The following is a 944-nucleotide window of genomic DNA, read 5'->3' as shown; positions in this document are numbered from 1 at the left end:
TGAGATAGTAATTAATTATTTTATCAACATTTTATATAAGCGCACGATCTGACGTATACCATACCGAAATTGCGTGACTATACACACGTGCATGTTTGTGGAGAGAAAAAGAGAAGAAAGCGAAAGAGAGAGCTAGGGAGAAGAGAAGAGAAAACAGTTAGGCATTGATATGGAATGACGCAATACCCCACAAGTTTGTCCGTCACGTTTTTCTTGAAAGGCGGACACGCGACGTAGGTATGTAGACTCGAGGTCAACTTGAGTCGAGCCTCCACAGAACTGGCCTTCTCATTGGTTCTAATTTAGAACTGCGGGACTGGACTGTGGATCTGCAGTGTAAAGTAATTTATTGTTTTGTGATATGTATCGTTAGCTCTGCTGCACGCGGTTATGAATATTTAAACATCAAATAGATTATGTTCCAAGTATGTCGATAAATATAACCGTTCGTCTCGTACATTAGAAAACGTGAATTTATAAGGTCACTAAAGTAAAAAATCACGTTACGATATATTTCTTAAAATGAACAGCGAGAAAAATAAGTAGATTAGCACACGTCGGTATGCGAATACGCTATCGCACACAGTCACGCAGTAATAAACAAACACATATGCCTTGTAGACTACTATATTGGTTGTTTTTCTCTTTTTATCTTCGAATTTTATATAAAAAATACGCTCAGTTAATGAAAAAAGCATTGTCGTAAGCAGATTGTATATTATATTTTCATTACGATGACGGAATTCTGTTACTTTCTCCAGCAAATATTTGACATATGCATCGCGCAATGTGAATTCCTCGCAGTGTAGTTTCTGAGAAAACATCGGTTAAATTTGGTTGAGAAACGTCAGTGGCGCCAATGACCAAGCATACTTAGCGCGAAGGCTCGTCGCATTCCACCAATCGGCTAAATGGTATTTCAAAATATCTTTCTATCCGAATCG

This window comes from Bombus flavifrons, chromosome 8 (assembly GCF_040668555.2).
Source record: "Bombus flavifrons isolate JBK064 chromosome 8, iyBomFlav1_principal, whole genome shotgun sequence".
NCBI lineage: Eukaryota > Metazoa > Arthropoda > Insecta > Hymenoptera > Apidae > Bombus > Bombus flavifrons.
The sequence above is the reverse complement of the archived record's forward strand: the minus strand, read 5'-3'. Positions refer to the sequence as shown.